Here is an 18,933-nt window from a genome sequence, read left to right as displayed (position 1 = left end):
CAACTTTTCAGTGTCTGCCACCCCTCTCTGCTGCCAACCTGTCCTCTGGCTTCAGCTTGCCCCTAGAATACAATTGTTCTGTCCCAACTATAAAGATTTTTTCTGTTGTTGTATTGAACTATATCAAGTTATTATTGTTCTGATGTACGCAGATATCTAGTGGTGTTTTAGGGACACTACAACTTGTTTACTTATTTGATTGGTATCTCCCTTTGTTCTCTTCTGATTAGTGTTGTTTAGCTCACTCTTAGCTAGACACTCCCTGTTCCTTTCATGTTCCCTTAGTACGTGTTAGTTCTTCAGAGGCAGGACTTAGAAAAAGCATTACCTTTTAATACAAAAAGACTTGAAAAACATCCTTTGTATGACACTTCCTTGAAGTAACATTGTGTTGGATTCAACTTCTGTGTCTTATTGACCGGTGGATGGTTCCCAGGAGACCATACTGTCTAGACCAACTAGCACTACCCCCTCAAGAGTTATTTTCAGGCTTACTGCCACTCTTGACCCCATTCTGAAAGCCCAACCCCTGTTGACACCACTGTACACATCGGGTAAGAGTAAACTCTCTCAAAATTACCATAAAATAGACACACACAAGTTAAAATGAACTGATATTTTTATTATATTAGAGTTGCGTATGAGCACATTAAAGCAGCACAAAATTATAGGTATGCATATAATAACAGTTATCACTTTTTGTAACTTTAAGCAAAGGTCAGCACACATATAACAAAAATCTCAATCAGTTATGGACATCCTGCAATTCAGAATTTATTCAAAGGCCTCAACTCCGAGATGGCCTGTCCCCAGTGAGCAAGGGGAAACTATTAAATAGTATGGCTAACTCACCTTGGGAAGCTTATGATGAGGTTCACATTTGAGGTGAGGGAAGAGCTCTTTAATTAGGAGGACTATGGTGCCTTTAACTGCAGTGGAAGATCTTCTGCACGCTTGTTGGGGCCCAGTTGCTACATACTTACATAGTCAGTCCGGCTGAAAAAGGACAACTTTACCTATAAATGTTAGTAACTAGTTATATTCTGTGTATCCAAGAAAGAATTCAGGCATTTCTTAAAGCATTCCACTGAGCTGGCCAGAACCAACTCTTGAGGGAGTCTATTCCACATTCTCACAGCTCTTACTGTGAAGAAACCTTTACGTATTTAGAGATTACATTTCTTTTCTTCCAGGCGTAAAGATGACCTCAGAGTGAATAACTCTACCCTGAGTTCACTATATGAACCACTGATGTATTTATACATGTTGATCATATCCCCCCTTAATCTCCTCTTCTCAAGAGAGAATTCAGTTCCTCTAATCTTTCTTTATAGCTGAGCTCCTCCAGTACCCAGTTTTCTGTCCATTTACATACAGATTTTTCAGATTTTTCCAAGCCTGTAGACTTTACCTTACACATTAGCCGAGTGTGGGGAACTGTGTCAAATGCTTTTGCAAACTCCAAGTATACCACGTCCACCGCCACCCCTCTGTCCAAGGTTTTGCTCACCTCCTCATAAAAAGAAATCAGATTTGTTTGACAACTTTTGTCTTTCATGAATCCATGCTGTCTGTTGCTTAAAATATTTTTGTTTCAGCAAGAATTCATCCATGTGGTCTTTTATTAAACTCTCCAGTATCTTCCCAACTATAGAAGTTAAACTAACAGGTCTATAATTACTTGGCAAAGATTTTGACCCCTTTTTTAATATTGGCACCACATTGACCAATCCAGTGGTACTATGCCAGTCATTAAAGAGTCCCTAAAAATTAGAAACAATGGCTTTGAAATGACAGAGCTCAATTTTTTAAAGAATCATGGGTGTATGCCATCCAACCCAGGTTCTTTATTCACCTTTATTCTGTCTAAATATTTGTGGATCATATAAATTGTGAGCCAATGTGGATCATCTGGAGCTGTGTCAATACCATGCCCATTATGGCCAAGAGCTCCCCCATGCTCCTTTGTATACACAGAACTGAAAAAGATATTTAATACATTTGCCTTCTCTTTGTCCCTAGTCAGCCACTCTAGATAATTTTGTAAAGAGCCTACATGCTCAGACCGAACCTTTTTACTATTAATATATTTGAATCATCTTTGAGGGTTGGTCCTGCTGTCCTTTGCAATCTGTTGTTCATTTTCAATTTTTGCAGCCTTTATTTTCTTTTTGCATGTTCTGTTATACTCTTTGTAATGTTTAAATGATGTTAGCATTCCTTCCTTTTTATATTTAATAAAATGTATTTTCTTATTATCCATAGCTTTTTTTTAACTTTGGCCGTAAGCCACATAGGTTTAATTTTTAGCCTTTTAAACTTGTTGCCCATGGGGATATATTTTGAAGTGTGTTCACATACAGTCTTTTTGAAGGACTCCCATTTCTGTGTTGTGTTCATTGATGCCAATATTCCCTTCCAGTCTAAGTCTTGGAGAGCATCTCTCAGCCTTGGAAAATTAGTTCTCTTAAAGTTGAGTGTTTTTATTCTTCCCATATGTGCTTGCTGTTTCCAGCTAACAATAAATTAAATCATGTTATGGTCACTGCTACCCAGATATTCTTTTATATGGACATTTGTAATAAGCGCTACATGGTTTGAGATCACCAGGTCCAGCAGAGTATAATTTATAGTTGGGGCCTTTATTATTATTATTATACAGGATTTATATAGCGCCAACAGTTTGCTCAGCGCTTTACAATATAAAGGGAGACAATACAGCAACAATACAGTTCAATACAAGAGGGATAGGAGGGCCCTGTTCCTTGGAGCTTACAATCTATGAACTGTACCATAAAATTGTCCTGTAGTAGGTTTAAAAAATGTTTGCCCTTTAACTGTTCCTGCAGTACCATTACTCCAGTCAATTTCTGGGTAGTTAAAATCCCCAATTATTATCACTGCCCCAGCCCTTGCAGCCCTTTCAGTCTGTGCAAGGAGCTGAGTCTCCACCTCCTCATTAACACTGGGAGGCCTATAACAAACTCCAATGATTACCTCTGTAGTACGCACCCCCATGTGCAGTTCCACCAATAATGCTTCAGCCTCATCACACTCTCCATCAACTAGGTCCTCTTTCACACTCGCTCTGAGATCACTTCTCACACAGAGACAGACACCACCACCTTTCCTATTTACCCTATCTTTCCGGAACAGAATATAGCCAGGAATATTAATGGACCAATCATGTGAAGAATGAAGCCAAGAGTCAGCAATACCAATTAGATCATAGTTCTGTTCATGCACCAAAGCTTCCAACTCACCTATTTTGCTTGGCAGATTGCACTACAATAATTTAGATCTCCTTGGCTGTAACAGGTAGAAGTCCCTCAAAAGGATTTTTGCAAGCACAAACACTATCCCTTTAAGTGGTATTTCACTTGGGCAGCACCCCTTTAAGGCACAAGATGGGATGCAGTTTTTGGGCAAAAGGTTTAAGGGGTGGGCAGAAGCACTAATTGACAAGGGCTTAATTCCTCTATAGGCCGCAGTAGCAAATGGCGACCATGACAAGTGTCCTTGATGGATGTAAACCGCAGAGGAAACAGTGGTGTGGCTTGGCCTGCAGAGGGCAGACACTGCAGCAGGCTCTGAGGACTGGATTATGCTGGAGATATGTTTGCTAATAGACCGGGTGAACTAGGCTTCAACTTGTGTAACTTGTGAACAATGTCAGTAACTAGATAAATAATGGCTGATTCAATAGAATGTCAGTAACAACTTAATTGGCTGGAGAATGGGACTCTCTGTGGCATCCTCCTGCAGAGTTCACTAGTGGCTGCAGCATTCCAGGTCACCGGCCAATAGGGGTGTTCTCCAGATTCTTTGGCGATGTCAGTGGTTGGCTATTCTTCCCTTTTTCTCCACTCTCCCTCTCGGCCCGGTCCAATCCTCCAGCGTTCTGCACAGCTTTCTCGTCACACCTTCCTTCCAGCTCTCTCCCAGCTCATTTCCTGTCTCTGTTCCCAGACTTCTACAATGATATGCCTCTGCCAATACGCCAGCTCCTCTGGGAAATGTAGTCCCTGCTTTCCAGCAAAGTCTTGCTGTTCAGCCTACAAAATCCATAATGCTTTTCACCAGGACGTGTGCCACTGAGTTGCAGGACACTGCCACCTTGTGTCTCTTCTAGCATCTTGCTGTCTGGAAACAGAACAAAAATTCAAAGTACTAACAGTGACATACAACACCTTCCACAACCCCGCCCTAAGCTCCACCACAAACCTTCTCTCTGCTATCTGAACTCATACAGATATAAGGATATATGTGTATTCCTATTAGAATTTTGGTGTGCTTTGTGTATCTCCTTCAGATCTGCACGACAATCCATCATAAACATTTGACTCCATGCAGTAGATTCTTGTAATAAAGACCGGTCACTACTGCTCACTGTTCTTGTGCTAGTGACTGGTCTGGTCTTCGCCCCCTCCTGTTGTTTTCTGCAGGCAGCCTGTAGTGGGTGGGACCTGCTGGGTCCCTCTCGCATCTCTTCTCTCTGCACAGACTGTGCACAGCGGTGATGTCACTGCTGCTCTTAAAAGGCAATATCTGGGTTTGCAAAGGGACATAAACTGGATTTATATGCTTTGTGATAATTAAGTAATGTATTTAAATGAAAGTTTTTTTTCAGCTATAACAACCTTCACATTAGCTCTAAAGTAAAAAACTCCAGTTAATATCCGACTATTGATTTGTGACTGCAGCACAGCAAACATCAGGGAGATTGCAGGTTATATTATTGAGCTGATCATTTTCAAATGGAAAAACAAACTTATTGCAATATACTGAATCACTTGGTAGAAAAGTAACTCATTTATGGCAGGGCTGACTTTATTTTTATCCAACGCGTACAATGTTCTTTATTTTATGTAACTTGGAAATGTTAATTATAAAGGTCTCTGGCTTTTATACCCCCTGGGGTGGTTCACATACAGTACATTAAACCTGAGCAGTATAATCCTAAGATTACACATTAATTATACAACACTTGTCAATGTTAATTTCGGCTGCAGGCAGACTATGTTATGTAACATGCTAGAATTTAAAGATGCCTACAAGCACTGAAAGCATTCTTTTTTAGATATTTTTGTAATGCTCACCTAAAAGTAGTTTTTGATTTCATTTTGCTGTTCCATATTTTCATGTTTGCATGTCATATGCAGATTTGTTCAATCTCCCTGAACTGACTATTTCCATCAGAAACTGTGGTTGGTATTCCCTATTAGACACTGCTGAAATAAAATCCATTTTCACAGTAATGTCTGTACCCACCTCTTCGCAACCCTGCTAACCTGATTGGGTCTGTACCCATCTACTGGTGGCCCTGCTAACCTGATGGGGCCTGTACCCCGCTACTGGTGGCCTTGCTAACCTGATGGGGCCTGTACCCCGCTACCGGCAGCCCTGCTAACCTGATGGGGCTGTACCCCGATACTGGCAGCCCTGCTAACCTGATTGGGTCTGTACCCCCCTACCGGCAGCCCTGCTAACCTGATGGGGCCTGTACCCCCCTACTGGCAGCCTTGCTAACCTGATGGGGCCTGTACCCCCCTACTGGCAGCCCTGTTTGTGACGATTGCGGCGTCAGACCCTAGCCCTTGTCACCAACTCGTGACCGAAGGACTAGCCAATCTAAAACTGCACTGTCACGTGCGTAACAATGCCACACTCGGCTGCACCCTGTACAAAGATTTTCCAGCTAATGGACCACAATCTATGTACCTGCAGCCTGAGAGCGTTTGTTACTAGGTCAGGTTAATTACGCAATTAACCCTTCACACTGCCACCACCGCCTTTTTGTAGAGAAATGGAGGAAACTCGCTAATATTACCAATAACACTATGATGTTTGAATAATCGTCTGTATACCACTGTCACTGCAGGCAGAGATATATAAAGGTTTAAAACACACATTAGCGCTCTTCAGAGACAGGCATCCTTATTTGCATTAAAGAACTTTAGAAACAGTTCAACACTTTTCAGAGAATAGGATTTCTTACTAAAAAGGTCAAAAGGGTGCAATAACAATATTTACAGAAAAAGATGTAGCCAATATATATATATATATATATATATATATATATATATATATATATATATATATATATAAACACAGAGAGCAATAACACAGCAAAGAGATAACAGACGTTTTAGAGACGTAGAGTACTTGCCAAAAGTCCTGGGTTAAGCAGATCAAGTTTCAGAGCAAAGGGTACCATCTCCCAAGTTGGTTCCTGGTGCTAAAAGGGGAGAATTCTTCAACTTACTGCTCCAAGCATAACAGCCTTTTTCTGGGAACTCAGCAGGGTGTCTCCTTACAGCAGAGAACCAATCCCCTTATTTGGGGAGGGGTGTTGTAGGCGGGGGACTCAGACTAGAACCAAAATCCCTCCCAAGTTATACCTTGGGCAATAATCTTCCCTAGATACATGTAACATTCTATCCACAGGTAGATTAATATGCAGAATCATCTGCTGAACGTCTAGATATCAAACATGGCATAGTTCACTATTTCAGCTAGAACTATATGGTTTTCTGCTCTCCTGTAGACTTCAACTAGGGGGTGTAAGATATCAGACAACTCGCATTAAACTGAGCTATCCGAATATATGCTTGGTTTTTATGTAATTATTTCCCATCTCCAGATATAAAATTATATGGAAAAGTGGGTTTTAAATGTGTTGTCTGTTTTACTGCTAGCTGGAATGTCTTTGAAGGCCAGTGAAGGATTGTTTTATGGTTTTACGATTCCCTCAGATTGAGAAACTAACAGACACCTGGGAACCAGCTAATTTGGGATTTATAACCATGAAGCTCTCCCGCTGGGCCTGATTGCCTGTGCACTTTTGAACCCAGCACACAGGGACCATGTGTCACTTAACAGAGATGGAGGGGGGAATTGCAGGGGCAGAGATACAAGATGGAGGATCCTTAGCAAGATGGATGACTGCGTCCATCTCTGTGTGCCCAATTGCTACACTGCTAACCTGATTGGATCTGTACCCCCCTACTGGCAGCAATGCTAACCTGATGGGGCCTGTACCCCCCTACTGGCAGCCCTGCTAACCTGATTGTATCTGTACCCCCCTACTGGCAGCCCTGCTAATCCGATGGGGCCTGGACCTGCTACAGGAGTATTGCCCGTACCTAACTTTTATTCACTAATGTTCTCAAATAGGGAGTTTTTCATCAATTTGCAGCCTATAACTCATCGATTTCAACCGGACAACAACAAATCCTGACTATGAATCAGAAAGGAACTGAAATGGGGAACAGTACTAACCGAGGTGCCCCCATGTATTCTTGCAGAACTGAAAAGTTACTCATTGCAGCATTTTCCCTGATAATCATGACCACCTCAGCACTGCTGATTTTAGAGAAGATCCCAGGCTTCACACAGCCCTTAGCATTCCCCTTCATTAATGAAGAACTTTAAATAATTAACAGCCTGCTTTTATGAATAAGTAGGAACAGTTTCATTTATTTAAAAGACTTCTTTATTCTCTTCACCATGTATATTTTATCATACCAAATACTGTTCTGTTTAAAATATCAATTTATACATTGACATACCTCCAGTTTGACTTGGCACTCTCCACAGACAGCTTAACTCTCCAATAACACACAGAAGTTGAATCCAACTTAATTTTACTTAAGCTAACTGCAGTACAGTGGATTTTTTGAAGTGGAAGAAGACTTTCCTGAGCCATGTCTCTGCAAATAACTAACACTGAGAGAACATGGAAGTACTTAAAGAATATGGAAGAAACAGGGGTATAGATAGGACTGAACTAACTAGCACTAAACAAGAGGGAGGACAGAGGGAAATACCAAATCATGTAAGTAAACAAGTTGTGGTGGACTAAAACTAGATGGCAGCCCATACATAAAAAATAAATAGTATACATACATTGATACCAAGTGTCTTCCAGCCAGTCCCCTGATGTCACAGGTAATTCCTCCTTTTGCCAGAGTCAAGAATGCGGTTTTGCTCAGCAGTACTGTGCCCAAGGTGGCATGGTGACACACCCCCAGGCATGCGCACCGGTGTCATGTCATCAAAACACAGAGTGGATGCCATCACTGAGTAGCACATGCGTGGCTCAATGTGCATGACAGCTGACAGACAGAAGGAAGCTTTTATGACAGAAGAGACCTATAGGATCTCTTCTGTCATTCAAACCCTATCCTTCAGCAAATAAAAAAAAAATGAATTTAAAGTGTTAATAAACCCACAACAGTAAAACCAGTCTGTATATGGAGTAAAGCATGCTTGTTATACTTACCATGGAAGCTAAGGAGTTAATCCTCTGCATTGTGTAAAAAGGCTGTTAGATCCTTTTTTCTCTGTTCCTCCCCTTTTTCAAGTGGCCACCACTTCTCTCCAGACAAAATTTTCAGTGACTATATTTATTTTGGAGGACATTTCTAAAATTTGGGATTGGGTTATTCTAATTTTGGATAATTTGGACACTGTGGGATTGTATTTTATGCATAATTTTTGATCAGATTATTACACTTTTTGGGGTGAAAGTGTTTGCATGCGTTTTGGGAATTTTTGTATATTGTAAGGATACCGTATATTTTTTCACTTATTATCTCCAGACTGAACCGTAGGCGTTTGCACATGCTTAGTTTGGTGTATATTGCTAGAGACGTTTTTTTTTTTCTTGGGAGAGCACATGTGATCAGCACAGGGCCAATCAGCACTATTCAGACAGAGGTCAAGGGATTTCCATCCTCCTAGAGCAGAAAGAAAACTCCTCCTACAAGCTTTAACCAATGCTCGGCTGAACACTGATAGAAGTCACAAGACTGCTATAAACTGCTGATGAGAAAATGTATTTAGCAGTTTATATTTACTAAAATAATTGCATTTCCATGTTGTGTGTACTGTGGGAGACCAGATATAGTGAATGCAGGGTCCGGGGTTTAGTAACACTTTAATGTGTTAATCTAATTAGTTAATCTATTTAACTCTGCTAGTAATTCTAAAACTACCCTCTCCCCACACTGACAATGCTGCTGCCCAAAGTTGCCTTCATTGTTCCTTCATCCCGAATGGAGACATAGCTCTGTTTGACACCGGTGCTATTTGTCATGTGATTTGACAGTTCCAAATTGCATGACAAGTCGCATCCTACTGTTGGCAATGGGACCATTCAAATTAGTGCGACTCTGACTTTGTGGATTTGAAAAAAATGTTCCTGCACTATTTTTTGCGATTTCAGGTGCGACTGTGCATGAAGTTGCACAGATCTCAGGCAAGTCGCACCTGAAATCATACTGAGCTGTGGCTTTGAAATCGTGTGACTTCAAGTGAAGTCGCATGATTCCAAAGTTGGATTAAGTACACTGATGCGGTGTGGCATATCGCATTTGTGATTCGCACAGGAACCGCACCACATTCTGTGCGGTGCGATTTGAGCCATACATTTTGTATGGCTCAAATAGCACCGCATCCACTCCAAAAAGGTGCAGGACCCTTTTTTGTTCTGCAATACAATCAGATCGCATGGGTATTCACACCTATGCGATCCGATTCTGCACATCGCACCGCGCTTTGCAAACCGATTTCGGGGTGTTTTTAACTTAACATGCACACCTGCAGCAGTTCGCATGAACGGAGCGCGATTGTGATGCGGTGCAGAATTTGCACAGAAACTGCTGCGAATTCCGTACGGCATCAGTGTAAACCCAGGCTCAGTGTGAACCTGGGCTAAGACAGAAAGTATGTTACTAGCCAGATCACCAGGTGAAAATAAAGGAAAAAGCTTAAAAAAAAGAAAACGAATGCAGCCACCACAAATAAGGATCGGTAATCTGTAATACATAGTTTTTTTTCTTTCAATTCCACTTTAAGTCTTGTCAAAACACAAAAATAATGAAAATATATACAAAAATAGTATACCTGCCCCATAAGCTAAATCCTCACCTTGTGGTTATAATGAATGCAATATGTTGATAGGAGGCCATAGCACACCATTGACTTTCCCATTACAGGTTCTGCTGTATGTTAGGGAACTTTTTTCTTGTTTGGATAGAAATGCACAATCCTGGACAGGAGTATTAAAACCGCTTTCCTTTTTGTTTTTCTGATTGAATACAGCGTTGCTGGCTGGCCTGTGAAATGCTCTCGAGCGAGGAGGTAGCCCACTGGGTGCGATCTTCTTCCTGCCAGTTCCCCGCAGGGCACAGCTCCTCTCTGCACTTTTGCGTGCTCCCCTGAGCTGACCTATAAATAAGACACATCAAGCGTCGTGTTGTGTGCAAGGGCTGGAAAAGAGATGCCACTGGTGTCTTTCAGCAGGAATTCACAGAGGTGACTTTATGCTGGCAGACCGCTGTTTCCATCAACGTTCACTTGTCCATGTCTAGGAGATGTAGCAGCTTTAAAAAAAAAAAAAAAAGGTATAGTAGTTTTTTGTCAATTTTATTTTCTTTTTTTTAAGCCTACAAATGTATCAGCTGATGAGTAATATCTTTTTTTTTCAGTCTTTGTATAAAATCCTAATTTCACAGATACACATTTAATAGAAGGTGAATCCATGTCATTCAGTCTACATACAGACTACAAAAGGCTGTGATTTTTGGTGAGAAGGCCCAGCACTGTCTGTATATTTAATTCATTTCTTTTCAGTAATCATACAGGTGAAACTCGAAAAATTTGAATAACGTGCAAAAGTTCATTTATTTCAATAATGCATCTTAAAAGATGAAACTAATATATGAGATAGACTCATTACATGCAAAGCAAGATAGTTCAAGCCGTGATTTGTCATAATTGTGATGATTATGGCTTACAGCTCATGAAAACCCCAAATCCACAATCTCAGAAAATTAGAATATTACATGCAATCAATAAAACAAGGATTGTACATAGAACAATATCGGACCTCTGAAAAGTATAAGCATGCATATGTACTCAGTACTTGGTTTGGGCCCCTTTTGCAGCAATTACTGCCTCAATGTGGCGTGGCATGGAAGCTATCAGCCTGTGGCACTGCTGAGGTGTTATGGAAGACCAGGATGCTTCAATAGCGGCCTTCAGCTCTTCTGTCTCATATCTCTCATCTTTCTCTTGGCAATGCCCCATAGATTCTCTATGGGGTTCAGGTCAGGCGAGTTTACTGGCCAATCAAGCACAGTAATCCCACGGTCATTGAACCAGGTTTTGGTGCTTTTGGCAGTGTGGGCAGGTGCTAAGTCCTGCTGGAAAATGAAGTCAGCATCCCCATAAAGCTCGTCTGCGGAAGGAAGCATGAAGTGCTCCAAAATCTCCTGGTAGACGGCTGCGTTGACCCTGGACTTAATGAAGCACAGTGGACCAACACCAGCAGATGACATGACTCCCCAAATCAACACAGACTGTGGAAACATCACACTGGACTTCAAGCATCTTGCAGTGTGTGCCTCTCCATTCTGCCTCTCCATTCTTCCTCCATACTCTGGGTCCTTGGTTTCCAAATGAGACGTTGCTCTTATCAGAAAAAAGGACTTTGGACCACTGAGCAACAGACCAGGTCTGTTTTTCTTTAGCCCAGGTAAGACGCTTCTGACGTTGTTTGTTGTTCAGGAGCGGCTTGACAAGAGGAATACGACATTTGAAGCCCATGTCCAGGATCCGTCTGTGTGTGGTGGCTCTTGATGCACTGACTCCAGGCTCAGTCCACTCCTTGTGAAAGTCCCCAACACTTTTGAATGGCCTTTTTCTGACAATCTTCTCCAGGCTGTGATCATCCCTGCTGCTTGTGCACCTTTTTCTTCCACACTTTTCCCTTCCACATAACTTTCTATTAATGTGCTTTGATACAGCACTTTGGGAACTTCCAACTTCTTTTGCAATTACCTTTTGAGGCTTTCCCTCCTTATGGAGGGTGTCAATGATGGTTTTCTGTCAGCAGTCAGCAGTCTTTCCCATGATTGTGATTCCTACTGAACCAGACTGAGAGACCATTTAAAGGCTCAGGAACCCTTTGCAGGTGTTATGGCTTAATTAGCTGATTAGAATAGCTGAGAATATTGCACCTTTTCACAATATTCTCATTTTCTGAGATTGTGGATTTGGGGTTTTCATGAGCTATAAGCCATAATCATCACAATTATTACAAATCACGACTTGAACTATCTTGCTTTGCATGTAATGAGTCTATCTCATATATTAGTTTCACCTTTTAAGTTGCATTACTGAAATAAATTAACTTTTGCACGATATTCTAATTTTTCGAGTTTCACCTGTATATACACTATATTGCCAAAAGTATTGGACCAGCCCTCTAAATCATTGGATTCAGGTGTTCCATTCACCTCCATGGCCACAGGTGTATAAAATCAAGCACCTAGGCATGCAGACTGCTTCTATTATTATTATTATACAGGATTTATATAGCGCCAACAGTTTGTGCAGCGCTTTACAATATAAGGAGACAGTACAATTACAATACATTTCAGTACAGGAGGAATGTGAGGGCCCTGCTTGTGGAGCTTACAATCTAAAGACCTACAAACATTTGTGAAAGAATGGGTCGCTCTCAGGAGCTCAGTGAATTAAAGCGTGGTACGTGATATTCCACGGTCAACTATTAAGGGTATTATAACAAAGTGGAAGCAACTGGGAACAGGAGCAACTCAGCCATGAAGTGGTAGGTCACGTAAATTGACAGAGCGCGGTCAGCGCATGCTGATGCGCAGTGCGTGGAAATCGCCAACTGTCTGCAGAGTCAATAGCTAAAGACCTCCAAACTTTGTGGCCTTCAGAGTAGCACAACAGTGCATAGAGAGTTTCATGGAATGGGTTCCCATGGCCAAGCAGCTGCATCCAAGCCTTACAGCACCAATTGCAATGCAAAGCGTCGGATGCAATGGTGTAAAGCACACCGTCACTGGACATTGGAGACATGTTCTCTGGAGTGACGAATCACACTTCTTTGTCTGGCAATCCTATGGATGTGTCTGGGTTTGGTGGTTGTCAAGTAAACGGTACTTGCCTGACTGCATTGTACCAAGTGTAAAGTTTGATGGAAGGGGGATTATGGTGTGGGGTTGTTTTTCAGGGATTGGGCTTGGCCCCTTAGTCCCAGTGAAGGGAACTCTTAAGTTGTCAACATACCAAGACATTTTGGACAATTTCATGCTCCCAACTTTGTGGGAACAGTTTGGGGATGGCCCCTTCCTGTTCCAACATGACTGCATACCAGTGCACAAAGCAAGGTCCATAAGGACATGGATGAGCGAGTTTGAGGTGGAGGAACTTGACTGGCCTGCACAGAGTCCTGAGCTCAACCCGATTTAACACCTTTGGGATGAGTTAGAGTGGAGACTGCAAGCCAGGCTTTCTTGTCCGACATCAGTGCCTGACCTCACAAATGCACTTCTGGAAGAATGATCAAACATTCCCATAGACACACTCCTAAATCTTGTGGACAACCTTCCCAGAAGAGTTGAAGCTGTTATAGCTGTAAAGGGTGGGCCAACTCCGTATTGAACCAGACTAAGACTGGGATGCCATTAAAGTTCATGTGCGTGCAAAGGCAGGCGTCCCAATACTTTTGGCAATATAGTTGTTGGCAGCCAGTGTGTAACTGACCAGTCCAGAAATTTCCGTTATTACCAGAAGGCAGCGAGAAAAGGGGTATCCTACTTCAGAGGCCCTAGGCAATCCCTGTATTCTGATCTTCCCTACTGTTCAGGTCTATTTGCAGCATAGGGTTTTTTATGTTATTCACAAAATAGCTCTAAATCAGCAAATAATAGTAAAAATAATATATATAAAAATACTATAAATATCTTTAAAGTGAAAATCCAGCCATAAAGGTTACGTTCACCTTTGGAACATGTTACATGTTTCACCTGTTTTTAGGGTGGAACACATAACATATTCTCTAAGCTGCAGCTGCCCGCTGCCAAGTATTCTGTGAATGAACGAACTACAAGTCCCAATAGTCTTGGTTGCTGTTGGCTTGTAGTTCTCAATGAACTACCATGGTTGTGGAGCGCCATGGTAGTTCATTGAATCTTCCTGTCAATATATCTGCTTACTTGTACATCCCGTACAGGCAAGTAGATATACTGACAGGTCTACAGGAGATCTGCATGGCACCAGCAATCTGATGGTGCAATGTTTTCCAGCAAAAAAATGTGCATTTATTATTTTTTATTAAAAGGTGAACTTTTCCTTTAAAAAAAATAAGTTATTATACCTGCCTATGGTATTTCCTATAAGTTATATCATTATAAAATATCTAGACTGTTTGTACAGTCTGAACATAGTCATGGAATTTCAGTACTGCATGACCTGGGCAAATGGATGGAGTTTTGGGTTGGAAGGGCTGCACCCAATACAATTACCTAGGTAAGTTTGTGGGGGAAGTTTAGTAAAACTGGAGCGTGCATAATCTGGTGCAGCTTTGCATAGATAATGTTGGAGCTGATGCGGGGTAACTTTTTCTTCTCCTTCAGTGGCTGTGTTTGGCCGTGATTATTGACAACTGGGTAGCACACTTAATCTCACACTCCATGCTTCTCTCTACCCTTTATCTTCCTTAACATCTCCATGCCATGCTAGTTTTGAAACCCTTTTGGAGTCCACCACAAGCTATTGGGGTTATTTACTAAAACTGGAGAGTGCAAAATCTCAAAATCTGGTGCAGCTGTGCATAGTAACCAATCAACCTCTAACTTCAGCTTGTTCAATTAAGCTTCGGCAATAAAACATGGGAGCCGATGGGTTTATATGCAGAGCTGCAGCAGATTTTGCACTCTCCAGTTTTAGTGAATAACCCCCAATGTCTTGCTAAAGAAATAACATACGTAAGGAGGTTACGCGTCCCCTTAGGTGCATACAGGGGCAGCCAGGTCCAGGAGGGCTTTCCTGATGGTTGGTGAATCAATGGCAAATATGGTTTGTAGTGGGCTCCAAAAAGGAGTCAAAACTAAGGTGGCATGGAGATGTTAAGGAAGGCAAAGGGTAGAGAGAAACATGGAGTGTGAGAGAAGTCAGTGTGTTACCCAGTGGCCAATCATCAGTCCCAGCTACAATCTTTGAAGGGGAAAAAAAAAGGTACCCCCTGTCAGCTCCAACATTATCTAAAAGAGTGCATACACATCTGATTATGATTGGGTGGACTGCTTGTAGACAGGTGAAGTCTACTTTCTCTGTTGCAGGTGGTGCTCCACAAGTGGTACCACAGGTGCAGAGGAAGTCGAGGGAAACCTGGTTTCTCTGTGGTTTCCTAGGTTATGGAGAAGCATTCCCAGTTCGCTACGCTGCATACATGTGATCCCTGATGGCCATCTTGGGTCAGCAGGGTCTTTATTAGTCCCTGCCCCTAGGTTTTGGCAAGCTTTGTGCAAAGTGGGTAGAGTAGGGAGAGAGACACCATCTTCCAGGGAAAGTGACTAGCAGCAGGGCAATGTTTCTGATGAGTAGGGACAGGCTAGGGATTTGTTTTCTCAGGGAAGCATCCCCTTTGGGGCCGAACTGGCCAGGGCTTGACTTCTCCCTCTGAACCAGAAGCTGTGGCTGCATCTCTTCCTGCTGCATCCTTGCATTTGAACTGTACTGTGAGTGATAACCCTAAGTTATGAGTTCCCGCAGTGTTTGTAGTTTGACATCCTCTTTAATAGAAGTTTCAAGTTTTAATGCAACTGAACTCTGTGTCTTTACTGTAACCGTATCACGCTGCACCTCCCCACACGCTTATGGGAGGAGTGCTGCTAAGAAGGGTCAGAGATGGCTAATGCCAGTTAGTCTTGAGACAAAATCAATTAACAAACAACATTATCCACCTTGGATGTTTGCCAGAAAAAGGCAAATTAGTCATCAGAATTACTAATAGATTCCCTGCAGCTTATTCTGCACTACGTCTCTGTGTGAAGGCTGCCATCTTGGTAAAGACAAGGTTTTGCTTCCTTCTGTCACAGTCTACAGCAAGGTGAACAGTGTGCAGCACAGTAATGACATCACTAAATATTACTCCAAATCTTCTGAGGTTAACAGTCAGAAGCAGTAGTTTTATATCAGCGTTGGGCTTTAAAGCACTTTTAACAGCTGCTTTAACCAGTTCTCTACCGCTCTATAGCCAAAGGATGGCTACAGTGCAGTTGTCTGGTTCTGGGACGACATCCATGAACATCATTCCAGAATACGCCCCCTGGTGATCGCTGTGTCCTACAGACACAACTGATCACGTCATATGGTAAATGGCCAATCACGGCGGCCTTTTATCACGTGATAAGCTGTGTCCAATGACACAGCAGATCACCGGGTAAATACAGTTGCCGGTTATCGGCTGCACTTTGTCACGCTGTCACAGCATGAGGAAAGTACTGCAGATAACCGGAAATTGTCAGAGAAGTGATCGGCACTGAACATCAGGGCACTGATGATCTCCTGTGCCACCCACCTGTGCCCATCAGTGCTGCCCACCTGTGCCCATCAGTGCCACCCACCTGTGCTTAGCAGTGTCATCCACCTGTGCCCATCAGTGCTGCCCATCAGTGCAGCCCATCAGTGCTGCCCATCAGTACAGCCCATCCGTGCCGCCCAGCAGTGCCGCCCATCAATTAAACCATGGCAACATCTAATGTTTGTGTAGTATTATGTTCAGCAGACTGTGTTCTTCTATTGTTGTGACTTCGATGACGTTCAGAGCACATTTTATGCCCAATTCATGCAAAACTCCACGTAATCCCAAGGGGTTCACATACTTTTTCTTGCAACTGTAAGTGCCCTGTAGGCAAGTGGTTAATCTCGTACAGACTATGCAATTTCTTTACCTTTTAATCCTTGCCAATGTTCCCGTTTAAGCAGGCGCTAGGACCACTACCCTAGATTTCCTGTTCAAGTTGGTTACTTTCACTTGCAGCATCCTATGGAGCCCCCCCTCCTTTGTTCCTCCTTCCTCTCCCCCCCTTCTCCAAGCTGGAGACTGTACTGTCCACTGCTAATTCTTTCCTGTGAGGACAGGAAGTTCAGGGAAGCAGCATTGAGAAAGCAGGAGACAGCAGCTGTAAAAGTGCTGGGGTAAGAATGTTAGCACGTAGTTTACAGGGAATGTTTATTTTATAGTGATCAATGCGTTAAACTAAAAAATGCGGAGGGTTTAATAGTACTTTAAGCCCAGGCTTACTGCTACAGCTTATTTGCCTTTAAACCTGCAGATGGTGAACTCTGAATGCACTTGTTCCCGGATCACATATATCTGGCTGAATTGGTTGTCACAGAGAGTGGAGCATCCTGTGCCCTTTCTGATATAATGGTTGTCCTTGTTCTAAGAGAACATATCTCTCTGCAATCACTCCACGGATCATTTTCAATGGCAGAAGCTCTCGTGTTATATCATTTGCCAAGCATTCTCTTTTGGCAGTTTACACTGCAGGAAAACAACATCTTATCACTGCAAATTCCTTTGTTACGATAATTTACACTCAGCTTTGAAATGATTTGAGCACTAAAAGAGATGCCAGAACCCTGGGTACCATGGAGGAACCAATTCCAGAAAAGCATATAAAAACAGCATTTAGTCTGAATACAGATCCATTTAAAAGCTGTTCAAATCATATTTCAGTTCAGCTAGTATGACTTTTAATTAAACCAGCTTGTTGGCATCAGTAGCATAACTATAGCAGTAGTAGGCCATGTGGCTTACATGGGCCCAGAAGAACAGGGGCCCAGAGCTGTCTACATGGTGATTGATGTAGGTATAGTATCTATGAAAGCAGTTTGTATTCTCTATCACTAGAGCAATTTACTTTAAAATGGAACCGAGCTCAAAATCCCATGATTTGTGATATTAAAGGACACCTTGAAGTGTCAATTGTGTCTAAGCAGTCCTCTAAGAGTTACAGTAATATGCACAAAGATGGACTATTGCTGCACTCCTTGAATTCTTTATTGAAGTATTAAAATGACATCACAGGTATGACAGGAACATCAAAAGGTGACACGTTACTGAAACCTTTGAGGTGTAGATTTTACAGATATATTTTTTACAATATTTGTATCCTATTTTTATCCACACAGACATCTCTAGGGCTCAGATCTCTGACATGTCAGCACATGGGGCCAACATACACACCCACATATATATACACATCGTGGTGCCTCATATGCGGTTGTGGCTGCCAGTTATCATTATTATTATGATTTCATCTGTTCACATGCAGCTTTTGCGGATTTTGTGTTCCTCCCACAAGAGCAGTGACTCCATTCTGTGGGGCCACAGCGGCAATGATTGGTTCCCGCCGCTACACTTCCTATGTCCAACAGTAAGTAAAGACAGGATATACTTCTGATCTATGGCTTGTCAGGGCATGCGTCCTAGCAACCCGTGGCAATGACGGCAAATGCCATATTTGGGTGTTCCCTCCGCGGGAGCAGTGACTCCACTATGTGGGGCCCTTATGGTAAACAGGAAGTGAAGATTTTGACATATTTCTGGTCTGCTAGGAGCTTGTGTTCCAGTGGCCCACAGCCATGATCATATTCTCACAGGATCTTGATGTGGCACATATGTGCAAGATTGTTGTCACCGATATCACCAGTATGCTTTCTTGGCACCGCCTAATATAAAGTACATCAGTCAGTTTTATTACTATTTTTTATGTTATGAGTCTTGCAGCTGTAGATTTTGGCATGTGGCCTATAATGGATCTTCAGCGTGTGAGATTTGGCAGGGGGTAGCCCTAGTACATTTTTTTTACATTTTATTGAGAGCATTTAGCATTTGGTCCCTAGCATGACCTCTGACCTGGACCCTCACCTCCACCCTTTTCGTGGGGTAAGTACAGTAGAGGGATGCATGTGGTGGAATGGATATATCTAGTTTCATACTTGGCGCATGCTGGTTAGCCTAGCTTTGAGGAAAGGGGTGCACCCTCGCAACGCTTGACCGTCTGATAGAGTTGTATGTGCACACATGACTCCTACACACTG

General features: G+C 42.3%; 1 long non-coding RNA gene across 1 annotated transcript; it reads right to left on the bottom strand.

Moving 5' to 3' along the window:
- Positions 1-601: 601 nt before the first annotated feature.
- LOC149439033 (uncharacterized) lies at positions 602-10,227 on the bottom strand. The gene is made up of 2 exons (XR_016307876.1): positions 9,934-10,227; positions 602-4,143 (listed from the first exon to the last, which is right to left on the bottom strand). It is a non-coding gene; the product is annotated as an uncharacterized LOC149439033 (long non-coding RNA).
- Between the last annotated feature and the right edge of the window lie 8,706 nt (positions 10,228-18,933).

This window comes from Staurois parvus, unplaced genomic scaffold (assembly GCF_062004578.1).
Source record: "Staurois parvus isolate SC_StPar_1 unplaced genomic scaffold, SC_StPar_1.0 ptg001162l, whole genome shotgun sequence".
Taxonomy (NCBI): Eukaryota; Metazoa; Chordata; class Amphibia; order Anura; family Ranidae; genus Staurois; species Staurois parvus.
The sequence above is the reverse complement of the archived record's forward strand: the minus strand, read 5'-3'. Positions and strand labels throughout refer to the sequence as shown.